The sequence below is a fragment of the Thermobia domestica genome, chromosome 9, assembly GCF_964235325.1.
Source record: "Thermobia domestica chromosome 9, izTheDome1.hap1.1, whole genome shotgun sequence".
NCBI classification, from domain to species: domain Eukaryota; kingdom Metazoa; phylum Arthropoda; class Insecta; order Zygentoma; family Lepismatidae; genus Thermobia; species Thermobia domestica.
Window position 1 is genome coordinate 280,043,872 of NC_137462.1, and position 14,377 is coordinate 280,058,248.

The following is a 14,377-nucleotide window of genomic DNA, read 5'->3' on the forward strand; positions in this document are numbered from 1 at the left end:
GTGGGTTTTCCCGTTTCCTCGTACTTTCTTCATTCCACCATTTCTCATCATCACTGTTTCCCTTAGCCTCAGTGTAATAATCGTGGGACGTTAAAGTAGATATTTCATTTCATTTCAAAGCATATTAGTGGTGTTCTTCTTCCAAAACTAAAGAAATGTAGTATTGAACATCGGCTATTCCGTATACCATAGGTGCCGACTACATGTGTATGGCCTTGGCTCTGTGGTTCAAGCATCCGTTGGAAATTTTTAATATGTACTTATAAAATTAATATTGAAATAACATTTTCATGACATTGACAAAAACTTAGCGCATGTGACCGTAAGTTTGATTTCATAGATGGATGTTTATACGTTGAATAATTGTTTATCAATATAACTTATACCCTCCTTAGGTATACGGCATATCTAGGATTCAACGATATAACATTATACAACAATAAATAATCTATATTCACAACTGAGAATGATTTCGTACTTATTTCAAATAACTTGAAGTTTGATGCCGTTATTATGTATTTCTAATGTAGGTCAAAAGTATTTATATAAATTGAGTTTACACAAAAGACGTAGACATTTGAGTCGTTTTCAGTTTACACTCAAATTATTATAAAATATTGGGGCCGCGGTGGCTCAGTGGTAGAGCATTCAGCTCTAATGTTTGGGGTCCCGCGTTCGATCCCAGCCCCCGCCAAGTGAACATTGTGGTGGACAAACACCGTGTGCGTGGGTTTCCTCGGGGTTCTCCCCTTTCCTCCCACTTTCTTCTTTCCACCATTTTCATTCACTTTTCATCATCACCGTCTCCTTTAGCCTAGCCGGCATAACCGTGGGACGTAAAACTCACAAATTTAATTTCATTTCATATTCTAAAATATTAAGAGGTTTAATTATTATTATTTTATTTTTTTTCTCTCTTTTTGGTCAATATTGCAAAACATATCATCATCGTCATAATAATAGCTATTCTGCCATTATTGGCAGGTCACTTGCTGCAGCTGAGAATCTTCGATGACTGTGGTCCTCCGCTAATCTCTTCGTCTTAACCTATTAATTTTCTGTCTTAATATCTTTCTTCAACTACAATCTCCTTCGCCCCCTCCCTTTAGCACGTCCCTCATAATACAGTTCCTCCTCAGCCAATGTCCTCCTCTTAATACATCTAAAATTCTTCTTTTCTCCCCTACTGCTACTATTTCTAAAACCTTCGCATTCGTTTTCCGTTCAACCCAGCTGATTCTCTCCTTTTTTTCTCCATGCCCACATTTCGAAAGTCTGTTTCATCGTTCTTGCGTAATGTCCTTGTTGCTGCCCCATACAGTACATATTAGAATCAGTAAAACAAAATTTCAATATTTAATTGGGAGTTTGTTCAATACAAAGATGAGCTAATCGTGGTTGGAAAGGAAAAAATCTGACGCCTTTAGAGTGTAAAAATAATTTTGCAATTTATGGTATTTCAGTAATCTGTGCCTTCTTGGTTTTCTTTCATACGTCTCACTGTCAGGGGTAGCCTCCCCAGTTTGGGAACCAGTGGAGTATTGGATCTGTTATCTGTAAACATATGAAATTTTTACGAAATGTTGTGATTTATCTTATAAGTAGTGAAGCGTGATCACCCATTGAAAAAAAAAAAGTAAAGGTCATCGCCTATGTTGTACAGTATCATCACACTTACACGAAGGTAAAATATAATACATTTAGAAACATACATTGTATTTCCCTCACTATTGACGCAATGTAAGATTCATTATCCCTTATATCCAGAGTAAAATTTACTTATGAAAATCATAGATTTCTTAAAAGCAAAACTTGCAAGACTCTTGCAAGCAAGACCAAGACTGGGTGTGCAAGACCAAGACCAAGACCAAGACTAGGTGTGCAAGACCAAGACCAAGACCAAGACCGAGGGTTCCAGTGCAAGACCAAGACCAAGACCGCATGTGCAAGACCAAGACCAAGACCAAGACCACCCGGGTCTTGGTCTTGGTCTTGCATTTGCTCATCACTAAACATCAGAGCCATCTTTCGCGACGTAGTAGCGCACATTTAAAGTGTTAATATTATAAACTGGGAGAGCCCAATAGACAGAAATAGCGGAGAAAAACGTCTTCAAGTTTTCGACTCGCTCATATATGATACCAGGCCCGTATCCAGGGGGGTCTAGGGGGGCCGCCCCCTAAATTTTTGCTGGCCCCTCTAAAATTTTCACGGTAGGCTTGCAAATGAACTATAATATGTGATGAACTATAATATTGTTGGATCGGGCCCCCCCCTAACTTCAGCCGGGCTCCCCCTAAATTTTTGGGGTGGCTACCGGCCTGTATGATACGAGGCGTAAAGTTATCAAGTGGCGATTTGACAAAGTAAGGAGCATCTACAACTCACATGCAACGGGTCTCGGGTTCGATTCCTCGACGAGTCAAATATATATAACCAATAAAGTAGCCATTTGTAACTAACTACAAGTAAATATTAATTTACGATATGTTTGTAATGCATAAAGCAATAGAAATGTTCAAATCAGTGGTAAAACCTTTCAACGTTCCATGTTCATTAGCAACTAAATGTAACCTATTCTGTAAATTATTCATATCACGAGCAATATTATGGGTACCGCAATCGTTATGTAAAAAATGTTCTTGACGCTTCGCTTTGTGCCTTGACTTTTGCTGGCCGCCAAACTCTTGTCTTGGAGAAGACCCAGGAAGAAGAAAAAGAAGAAGAATTTCACCATTTCCAGCAAAAATGTCATACATACCCAACATGTTCTTTTGTGAATAACTTCCAAAGAAATTCATCTCAATGATTTTTCGTATCCTTTTATTGCGTTTTCTGTTATTCGATTCGGCAATTAGCAGTCCTCTTGACAACTATTGAATGTTTATAGAGTAAATTATGTTCTTGAGTTGAGAGCACAAAGGTAATTTTCAATGTGTCGATAACATTTTAACAGTTTATTCAGTTCTTTAATGACTTACTGGGAAGAAATTACAAACTTTACACCAATCGCCACTCGGGCGATAATGAAGCTCCGCTATCCTATGTTTTTTTTTATACCAAAAATCTTGTAAAACACAGTGGATCGGTGGAAGAGCGCTCATCTCTAGTGCGAGAGGTTGCTGGTTTGATCGGAGATCATATGAGTTTGTAGTGGTGGAACATCTTGTCCGTGGGTTTTCGGAAGTTCCCTCCCCTATTCTTATAGTCATAAATTCCTTTGATAATCACTCACTTAAATTGTCTTTCTCCTTTAGCCTACAGGGTATAAAACTGATATATTTCATAAGTCCGAACTACAACTGATATATAGAGTGTTTCAAAAAGAATGACCTGATTTTAGAAGTCATATATATTGATAAAAGCATACTACAAAAATAGGATAAATTGCAAATTACTTAGATGTTCAAGTTTTAGCTATGCTATTACAAATGCTCTATGTGTCCACCAGTAACAGCACGAACAACACTTAGACGATAGCTTAATTCGTCATAGACTTTACATAAAGTATCTGCGTTTACAGCAGTTATGGACTCCTACCTTTGCACAAGCATTCTGTCTCTTCAAGTTGGCGATACCAACGACAAATGTTTTTGAGTGCAGGCGGATCAATGCCAAAACGCCGACGAAATCACCCTGGACCGAAATCCCTGACTCAATCTTTGTAAACTGCAGCACACAAAACGCCCTGTGTGTTGAGCGGACGCCATCTTACTTCTGACTGACTGCAAACTAAGAAGACGCATTGACTGACATCTAACAGCGAGTTTCTGAAACTCTACGCCACGCCCATTTAAACAAGGCTCACTTCCTTGCCGGCACGTTCTATGTTCCGTAATTATTACCTCCAAATCTTTCATTCTTTTCGAAACACGATTTACATTAATATACTATTTTTTACAAACCTTGCTGCATTTTTTTAAAACAGAATGGATAAACCCTACTCTTCTTTGGAAAGATCTTAAAGTTCCTCTTTAGAAATAACAATTATACGTTTCGCAACTGTGCTGTCATTATAAATTCCAGTGATTTGTTTTGAGATTATGGAGACAAGTGTAGAATTACAATACCCGAGCACAGTGTTTTTTAAAGCACTGGACTTATTTTAATGGCCATACTGATGCAATTGCTAAATTTATAGGATATTTTATGACTTTGACTTGAAATAAAGATGTTAATTGGGCATAAAACATTGGGATTTGTTCGATTTAGTTTCATCTTTAAATAACAATAGAGGGGTTTTCAAAGAGAAAAATAGGTAGTCAGGTTTGTTTCAACAAGAAGAATAAGCTGAGATAAGATCAATTTTTGATATCTTGAATCCATATCCTGAAACCGTTTGTCGCCTTTTTTTCCTAAGCTCTATGGGAATAAACAGTGGAACCGGCAGAGGTAGTCGATTTCTAACACTTCTTGTTTCAATAGAGAAATAAAATAGGAGGTTGAATCTATCCGTGTGGTGCTAAAGCTATATCAGAAAGCAACTTCTTGCTTTTTATTATTTTTTATACACATGGCGTTCAATGTTCAAACAGGAAATCGTAGAATTTTACCACTTTCGGTTTGAATCATGTGTGCCGACTAGGTGAGTGCTCCCCCCAGGAGACAATTCCTAACTCCGCCAATGCGGGAATCGAACCCAGGACTCCTGCGCCGAAGGCAGGTATGCCAATCACGAGGTAACTCTAACAATAATTATATTAATATTATCAATAAGCGCCGCACCCATAGGATTTTTAATTTGGACCCGATTTGAATCTTCTCTTTTGCGTTCAGGTGAACCGATTTACCGACTGAACTTATCCTTATAGTACCGGCATAGTATTTTACTTTATCACAGTACAGCCCTCTATGACAGTGTTCATAAAAGATTTTAACTAAAAATAAATCAATCAAATATTGAGACTTCACTAGAAAATATGTAGGCTAACACGTTCCGCCATTGAGATGCACTTACATAAATCTTGGAAAGTTGGCGCCGTTGGTTTGAATGGAGGATAAATGAAGGGGGTGAGGCAAGAACATGGTAACCCACAATTTTAGTATTTTAAGAAATTAGAGGTTTCTTCTGCACAATTCATTTTCAAAGTCGGAAAGCTGGTTTTTCACATAAGACTATATAGGCCTGTATCCATGGGGGGCTAGGGCGGGCCGGGCCCCCCTAAATTTTCACTAGCCCCAATAAAATTTGCACGGTAGGCTTGCAAATGAACTATAATATGGTGATGAACTATAATATGGTAGGGTCAGGCCCCCCTACATTTTTGGGCTGGCTACGGGCCTGAGACTATACACGAAGGGTAAACGATCAAGGTTAAACGAAGCGGAATGAGTTGCTCTCTATCGAAGGCTGCAAAACTCAACAATTGCAAATTTGTTGGTTACCATGTTCTTGCCTCACACCCTTCAAATTTCGATTGAAAGCTTATTCTTGGAACCCTGAATCCATAGGCCCATACATACCTACACATTATAAAAACTGCATACTGCCTTTCTATTTCTCCCCACGTAGTTCGGAATTTTTCCTAACACACTACAATAAACAGCCTGGGCCTGCGGTCACCGCCTAGTCTTTGCCAACCGAGTTATCTGACGTTATGGCAACTTCAGGTGTTTATATTATTCTCATAACCGTCTGTATTTCTATCAAATAAGCGCCTTGACAACATTTCTAAACAATGACATTCACTGGCGCAAATCCCGGGAGGACGAGAGGGACATGTCCCCTCCAATCTTGGAACTGGGGGGTACTGTCCCACCAATAATCCGATTTGAAATATGTTTTTTGCGGAGAAATGTGATGATTTGTGTCCGACTGCCACAAAGGAAAGTGAAATGAAATTGATGCCCCCCCCCCCAGAATAAGCCTCAAGTCTGCTCGCCTCCCAATATTGAAGACAACTCTGCTCCCCTGATCTTCCGTAGCATTGTTTTAGAACTTCATAAATATTTTGAACGTCGCTTATATATATATATATATATATATATATATATATATATATATATATATATATATATATATATATATATATATATATATATATATATATATATATATATATATATGACATTTATGGAAGAAAGCATATAAGCATTTCTCTCCTCTAACTGCTTGTGTAGTGCTTACTGTACGATTACCTTCCCTAGAATTGGAAATAAACCCTTGTAAATAGTTCGTATATTGTTAGGCCTACTGCAACTCGGGTAACTTTGATTGGATCAGTGCTGATTTCAGTGGAAGCAGTAGTACGACAATACTGGTAATCCACGTTGATCAAGATCGGAGGTATGCCCCGCGGTAAATTTACCTTGTATGCCACCCCTCAAATCATTACTGATTTGGAGTTTAACGTAAATTTCCAGCACTGAGGTTATACGAGTCATGGAGTTGCATTGATTATTTCTTGTAATTTATCACCGGGAATGCATAGGCGGAGCTATGAGGAGCATAGGGAGGCATTGTCCCCCTCCCAACTTTTTGGCAAAAAATAAAAATGCCACCTATAAGATCCTTCAATTCTCATTTGAATTTACCGTGCCCCCAGCAGACAAAAGGTCTGTCCCCCAGGAGAAAATTCCTAACTCCGCCCATGCGGGAATCGAACCCAGGAATTCTGCGCCGAAGGCAGATATGCCAATCACGAGGTAACTAACAATAACTATATTATATTATCAGTATTAAGAATTACATGTAGTGGTAATACGTATCAGTGAAGTGAAGGAAAAAAACAACAGATTAATGACAGAAAATGCCTGTTACTACTCCGAAGAAAACCTTTCATCATTGCGAGTAATATGGAAGATAATAATAATAATAATAATAATAATAATAATAATAATAATAATAATAATAATAATAATAATAGAAAAGCAAATATTCCGCGCTATATTGGTGCGCAGGTCCCTGGGCCACAGAATAACTAGATATTGCGCAGAGATTGAGACTTTCAGAAAATAATATTTCAAGCGGTAAAAGAACAATGGATGAGACTACACAACATCGAATTTTACAATAACTGCAAGGGACTCATTCTATACCAGTCTTTGCTAAAATTGCGAAGTTTTTCGCAACACAAAACCTCACAAATCAACTGTAACTGCTATGCCTATTATCTCAACCTAAAGCGCCGAGTTTGCGTTGCGTTGACGCAAAACGTTACGGAAAGAGACCTCAGCTTATCGAATAATGTTGATAGTAAAGTCCACCCTCCTAAGATAGGCGAAACATATCGCTCACGTGGATAATACGCGTGGGCGAATGATGGAGCCTCTCCTAGTAGGAAAGTGTGGAGGATAAAGATCTTCGAGTAAGCAAAACGGAGATGGAATTATATATATATATATATATATATATATATATATATATATATATATATATATATATATATATATATATTGAAGTTTAGTGCCCCCTTTTAGCACCGAGGTTATAGAATATGACTAAGTTTAATGGTCTCGGAACCAGAATAAGTTCAGATTTAAATGTTCTCACACTGAGAATCGAAGTGGAATGATAATGTTTTATGAAAACGAAGTGGGTAATAACAAAGCAGAGTTAATTAGCTTAGCACAAAATAGATTCCACTGAAGCTTAGCTTCTGCGGTGATGAATACTCGGGTTCATGAATAATTTAGAAGCCTATTATTATTATTATTATTATTATTATTATTATTATTATTATTATTATTATTATTATTATTATTATTATTATTATTCACCGTCTTCCCCATTAATCCGCAGGAAAGTTCAAAGCATGAAACACCGACTGAGGAAGTTTTTGGATTTTGTGCAGGAATTAACAATCAGGACAGATATGCATGAAAACGTATCAAACAAAATTAATATCAAAAAGAGTAAGTAACTATCACAATGAAGAACGAACAAATACTGTATCGTACCACAACTTGCACTTTATCAAAAGAACAGGGCATTGCTTGCGTGTTTTGATTCGTCCGTCGAATTTGTTTCTCGGCTGCTTAGATGTCCCTTGCCTCCAACAGATATTGATCGACTTCCGTGTGTTCCGGAGTCACAGAGGGGACTAGACACGACGGGCTACGTTGCTCGAAAGGATTTCCAGTGTTACCTACGATGAAGTGATAGCGTTTGTTTAGTGCATTCTTTGGCCCCTTTTTACCCTATTATTGTGATTCCTTTATAAATCTGTGGATTTATTCTGTCTGTTATAAAGTTTGTGATTTGTGACTAAACCACTAGAAGCGTTTCGTTATGGGGTAAGTAATCAATAACAGATTCACGTGATGTCGTGTTGTCTTGGAATATAACACGTGGTACATTTTCTGATATTGTTTTCTAATTTCCCAATTAGTAAGTTACGGACAATCTAGCTTCTTTATCAATATGTTTATTGCCAAATTATTTTAATATGTAACCTGTTCTAATTAAGGTAACTTATAATTTGCAATGCATATCATTCTCAAATTCTTTCAATAAATTTTATCGCTTTTGAGGAAATATTTCCAGTATCTTCAGGATTATATGGCGGCTTTGGTAAATAAGAAGATAAATTCATTGTTGTGAAATGTGGCATAGTGGTTTCTGCAATACAAACCTTACTTGCAGCTCTTTCCCATATGAATACATGTAGATGGTTTGGAAGGGAATGTGTAAGGGTTAATATACTACAAGGAAATAACTAAATATTCTGATAACGTATGAAAGGTAGTCGAAATTAGAATTGTTTTCTTGTAAACTTTCGATTTTAGTAGTTATCTAGCTATTTACCGACACTTGAGATACTAATTAAAACTACCTTATTTTCGTGTTTCGAGTAAATTCTAATTTTATTTTAAACTAGCAGAATACTCATTCTTCGCAAGGGGAGAATATGTTTCATTTTGAACATAATGGGCTAAATTTGAATTTAAACTGCATCGGAAGTTTCACTGTTCGTCTCAATGACCATGAAAACTATGGATTCAACACTAAGTCGGTCATTTTCGAACATTTGTATATACATCTGCCCCTCCTCCAAGTTGCGGGGCTGAATTCGGATGTAAACGGCATCGGAAGTGTCACTGCTCATCTCAGTAACCCAGAAAAACTATAAATTCGACACTAATATCGGTTATCTTCTATTGTTTTTAAATATCTCCTCCAAGTTGCACCGTCAAAGTGAGATGATAAAGACCATCCCAGGCCTGAACTTCATCTATGTTGAAAATTCCATTGAGATCGGTCTGGTGATTCAAAAGATATGAGGTCACAAACATAGTCACTTTCATAGGCGCCGACTTGAAGAAAATATTGGGAAGGGGGGCAAACAATGAACATCATGATATTCAGCCGTTTTCTGTCAACTGTTTGATGAAGTCCCTCTTCCCCCTCCTCCCATTTCAGGGTCCGCTATTCCGCATCATCCTCTACGCTGCGAAATTCACGACCTAAGTCAAATTTGCCTAAAGCCAATAAAACAAATTCAAGTTCAAAATTTGGGAACATCACTACAACTTTACGCACCATATTGATCTTCACTTGTCATATCAGTGATGCCAGAGTGTTAGTTGAAGCTTCAGTGCTCTATTAAACGCGGTTTTAAAAACGGTTTTTCTATTCAATAAGAAAGCTGTTCCTAATATTTAATTAAAGGAACGACGATGCTTATGGCAGAAACTCTTGCTCCTCTTTGTTAATTCTTCTTGGCATGGATTATATTTGAGGGGCGAGGAGCCCACCTATAAATATTGGGGGGGGGGGGAAGTGTCCTGATCCCCCAAAGTCGGCGCCTATGCTCACTTTCATTTTTAGATTTTTAGAAAGTTACTTTTTAATATTTTAGAATATTATGAGGAAGGAATAATAGAATCCAAAAGTGCACAGTCAAAACGCAAAATTCATAGAAGAAAATTTGAAATATTGATGGGTTTCATAAGATATATTTTGCTCGTAGTAACATGATTTATCTAGATAGAATCAAGAAGCAGCACATTGAAATTTGAGTAAAAATCAGTGGTTATCAATATTTTCGAATCTAGTGCTCCCTTGAGAGAATGTGATTATTCTGAGCGCCTCTCGTCATGATAACCCAATCCACCCTAGCAAAAGGATGAATGTAAGACTTGCACGAAACAGTCTAAGAACCAGAAAAAGGCTTCAATTCTTGAAATGACCCTTGAAGGAATCTACATTATTATTTGTAGAAAAAGCCTAAAACTTTTTGCAATTTATAAAATGCTTAATGGCTTTCGTCCGAAGTCTAGGCGCAACAGGTAATGAAATCTCAAACGTCCCTTAAAAAAATAGATCACCCCTTTTTGTTCTAGTGTCCCCTTTGGAAATGAGAACGTTTCCCCTGAGGCTTAACGGCCACGTTGAGAACAACTGGTCTAAATAATTGCATAAAACAGTGTACGTATATAAGAAGAAATGCAATCAAGATAATGTTATTTAACGTATATTTAAATGTTGTAGATATTTGAAAGCATTGATTTACATACTATGAAACTTTTCAATGCTTAGGCAACTTTTATTTTCCAATATAGTGTGATAAGCGTGTGAAAGGATAGAAAAATAACCCCTTCTTTTGTAGTCAATGTATTTTGGACTATTTAATACCTCCTTTTTAAGAAATATTACACAATATCTTTATGGATCTAAAAACTCCGAAGCAGGTCGGTAGCCAGCCCAAAAATGTAGAGGGGGCCCGATACAAGCATATTATAGTTCATTTGCAAGCCTACCGTGAAAATTTTAGGGGGGGGCGGCTCCACCTATACCCTCCTTGGATACGGGCCTGCTCCGAAGGTTCATCGCTATAGAAACAAGCATACACCTGATCTTATCCTTGCCCAATCTAATCCAGTTAGGTTTGTAGTTAACCAATGCCTTTTATTTTATTTTTTTTTTTCCCTCAGGATTTGTCCGGAAAATAATGAGACTGGGTCCTGAAAATAAAATTATTAATCTGATTGGTACAACTTGTTAAAATTCTAAATACTCTTGGCTATATACACACCGCTGCCAATGAGATTTCCACGCAACGTACGCCTCATGGAGGTCAGCTTCTGACAAACCTCTTAGAACACTCCTCGTTTCAGTTTGGATGTCCAAAACATTGTCAAAACAGCAACTTTTCAAGGTTCTTTTGATCTTGGAGAATAGAAAAAGTCTGCTGAGTTCATGTCGGGACTGTGCGGTGACTGATGCAACGCGACAGCATCGATTCTAGCCAGTAATTACTCCCCCAAACGATAGCGGTGTGACTCAACGTGTTATAGTGATGGAGCTTCCATTATTTGGCAACCTCTGACCGGACCCGATTGACTCTGTCTCGCAGGCTTTGGCGTGGGAGACCCGGGTTCGATTCCCGGCGGGAACTCATGTGGTTCGGATTCCACGTTAATCAGTAGGTCCACGTCTCATATAGCCTCGCTGCTGAAAGGGACGCTAAACTAAAAATCAATCAATCAATCTGTCTCGCAGGTGTTTGAGGACTTCTACGTAGTAAGGCACATTAATAGTCTTCCTTTGAGGCAGAAATTCTTTGTGTACTACCCCTTTCTTGTCAAAGAAGTTAATGACTATTGTCTTGATCAATTTGTTATAGTTATTGCTGTAATAAGGCGAGCTTGGTGTAAACAATGTTTATGTATCACACCCGATTCTTTTTTAACCAAATATCATTACTGTGAAGCATTTTCTCAATAAATTCGTAATTATAACAATTGAGGATATGTGAAGTTCTGACATAGTGAGAGGCGAAGGGTGTCACTATACATAAGCACCCCGAATAGGGAGAGGTGCAGAAACTCACTTTAATCAAACATTTCGTTAAAATAAAGGGATTTCAATTCAATAGAAAGGGATTTTAAATCGGTCTGCAACCTTCTCATAGTAACCCCTGCCAATTATAATTGTTCTTTGCTAAGTGCAGAGAATTTAAAACCAGAATACATTTTGTAATTATCATCACTATATTGGATCCGCCATTTTGAATTTTGTAATTTTGACGTCAGATTATGAATCAGCTGTCCTAAACCCCCCATGGCTGTATGTTTTATTCTATATTAAATGATTGTTTTATGTCTAAGCTTAGACCAAAGGGTGGTCCCTAACGTTCAAAGGGTGGTTACTGCCCTTAAATCTTCGCCATTGCCGAAACAGAAAAATGTGTCGATTATTTTTTGATGTTCTACAAGCATGCAAAGTTTCATTCAAATCGGTGAGTGACACTTCCGTACGTCTCCTTGTTAAACTAAAGAATATAATCGTGGTACGTTAAACTGAAATATTTCATTTCACTTTTCAGTACAAAATTAAATTCTTTGTTCTGCGTTAAAAACTTATTAATTATTTAAAAAGTCTCCAACTTCTGAATTTTTATCAGCTGAATTTTTTATCACCTATTTTTTAAATGTTGTTTTGCTACATATGTATATTGCGTAATTACTGAAACATTCATATTTTTGTCTTCGCAATATTTATCATAATTTATATATTCTTTCCTGCAATGCAAGTGTTTGTATTTTTATCTTATTTACTAGCAGAAGGCTCTTCTTCGCACGGGAAGAATACGCTTCACTTGTGACATAACGTGCACCAAACCTGTCCTCAATCAACTTAGGGATCCCAAAACCTATGAATTCGACAGTAATATCGATCATTTTGAATTGTTTTTACATGTGATCATCCCCCAATAGGAGTAATAATGGGGCTGAATTTGGATTTAATCGGCATCGGAAATGTGGCTGTTCATCTCGGCGATCGCGAAAACTATGGATTCGACACTACTATCGGGCATTTTCGATCATTATATATATATATATATATATCTTCCCCTCTCCCTCCCTTAAGTAGCAGCGTTCAAATGAAATGGTTAAAAAAAATCTAGGTTCAAACCTCATCTATGTTGAAAATTTGATCGAAATCGGTAGGGTGGTTCAAGAGTTATTAAGTCACAAGCATATTTTTCTAGCTATTTTTATTTATATAGATAGATACCGGTAGATATATTGTTTGATTGATGGGATGCTTGTAATTTGAATACTGTGTTACTCATATATTAAGTGTTATTTTATCAACTTATCTGGTTTCCCATTTTTTACTGTTTAAAATTTATTTTTATTATCCATTATTTTTCAGTAACTATTCTGTGTTCATACAACTTTTACTTTCAAATAACTTGGCCATGTTATTTGTGATCATTTTATTTGTATTACTTTCGCCATTGTAATCTATTTGGTACACCTTTTGTATTCCTGGGGGCACATTTGTGACCTTACTAAATTGTCGAGACATTAGGAAGATATTGTAGCTATTCAGTTATTACAAGAACTTTCTTTGAATTCGTTCAATGGCATTGTATAATCGAAAATCCCGTAATTTCTGTCGGTTAAGAAACGTCGTTTCGATGTATAATGTAGTTCAGTCACCGCATTAAAGCTTATTAGCGGAGGTCAGCAGTTGTCTTCTGAATTGAGTCGTAAATTGTCACTGACTGGAAGCGTTCATTGACTACTGAGTTTTCTTTCTGTTCAGAGCATATAAATGGCAACTTTCCTGACTGTCTGTTGATAGTGATATAATACGCTCTTCTATTTATGGCTTGCATGTGTGGATGATAATGATAACGCAAGCTTAGTGATGGTAGATTTGGAGGAAAATGAGTCAGAGTCTATACCTCTAATTAAAAGGTTTCTTCATGTACTTTACTTCTCTAGGAACACTATGGCCCAGTGATCGCTAAACTGTCAATCACGAGCTACTAGTAGCTCGCGGGGACATTTCTGGTAGATCGCGTTAACGCACTGCTTCTCTACCTTGATTCCTCCACTGAGCTGACGCTAACGACAGGGAGCGCTGACGACAACAACTGCTTGTTTCTCCTATGCAACTGCTATTGTCAGCCTCATCTCACAGACTAATTTATTACAAGGGAAACTTTAACTACATTGCTTACAAAATAGTATTTTAGAACGTTGATCATTTTTGTTGGATTTTAATGTTAAAACAATTTTAATGAAATAATTTCTGTATCTTCATTTCCGAATGTGTTGTAACCTATAAAAATTATAATTGACTTATAATTCATTACAATTACTATTTTATTTGTAGCCTATTGATGGAGACAGGGACTCAGTGGTAGAGCGCTTGCCTATAGTACATGAGATTTCTGGTTTGATCCCCTGCCAGGTAAGTTTGTGGTGGACAACCTTATGCCTGTAGGTTTTTTTCGGGGTACTCGCATTTCATTGCACATTTTTATTCAACCGATTCTTCCACCCAGGGGCGGATCCAGGACGGACTTCTGGGAGGAGGGGCGGTGGGTTGTAATACTTCTACTTAGAGCTACTTTTAAAAGCTTCAAATTCTGGGATGGGTTTTATTTATATATACAATTTTAAAAAAACTTTCCTC

At 37.2% G+C, this 14,377-nt stretch overlaps 2 protein-coding genes across 3 annotated transcripts in view; one reads left to right on the forward strand and one right to left on the reverse strand.

The window, feature by feature from the left end:
• Nucleotides 1–3,695, reverse strand: part of LOC145660708 (zinc finger matrin-type protein 5) — a 48,731-nt gene extending 45,036 nt beyond the window's left edge. The window contains exon 1 of the mRNA XM_081726063.1: nucleotides 3,541–3,695. The gene's annotated coding sequence lies outside the window, so the exon portion shown is untranslated. The remainder of the gene's footprint in view (nucleotides 1–3,540) is intronic.
• A 4,273-nt stretch (nucleotides 3,696–7,968) lies between these two features.
• The window catches only part of DAAM (disheveled-associated activator of morphogenesis-like protein), a 254,175-nt gene continuing 247,766 nt past the window's right edge, over nucleotides 7,969–14,377 (forward strand). Inside the window, exons 1-2 of one of the 2 annotated variants that reach the window (XM_081726067.1) lie at nucleotides 7,969–8,235; nucleotides 14,075–14,152. The gene's annotated coding sequence lies outside the window, so the exon portion shown is untranslated. The remainder of the gene's footprint in view (nucleotides 8,236–14,074; nucleotides 14,153–14,377) is intronic. The other variant, XM_081726068.1, reaches the window with a different exon arrangement.